Below are 528 nucleotides of genomic sequence, written 5' to 3'. Positions count from 1 at the left end.
ATGGTGGTGTTAAAAAACGAAGATTGAGTTTACTGTTCACCATGCGATAAGTCCTGAAAAGGACTGTTTGAAGAGAAGATAGGAGATAAAGTGAAAAAGGAGTTGTGAGAAAAGGAGAGGCGAGATGGAGAGTAAGCAAGAGTAGAAGTACTCTTTCTTGAAAATGTGTGAAGTCTTGAAAAGGACTGTGAACCAGAAGAGAGGGGGAAGAGAAGGGAAGGCTCAACATTCCGGAGAGCTTGACTGTCTCACTCCCAAGGAGAAACAGTCAAGCTGTCCAGAACATTGAGCCTTCTCTCTTCGCCCTCTCTTCTGGTTCACAGTCCTTTTCAAGACTTCACACATTTTCAAGAAAGAGTACTTCTACTCTTGCTTACTCTCCATCTCGCCTCTCCTTTTCTCACCTCTCCCTCTTCACCTTCTCTTCCCACAGTCCTTTTCAGGACTTATCACATGGTGAAACTTAAACTCAATCTTCGTAATCTATTTTTTTTTTTTTTTTTTTTTTTACGAAAATTACATATCCAA

Source organism: Diadema setosum, chromosome 9, assembly GCF_964275005.1.
Source record: "Diadema setosum chromosome 9, eeDiaSeto1, whole genome shotgun sequence".
NCBI classification, from domain to species: domain Eukaryota; kingdom Metazoa; phylum Echinodermata; class Echinoidea; order Diadematoida; family Diadematidae; genus Diadema; species Diadema setosum.
This window is presented reverse-complemented; position numbering follows the sequence as displayed.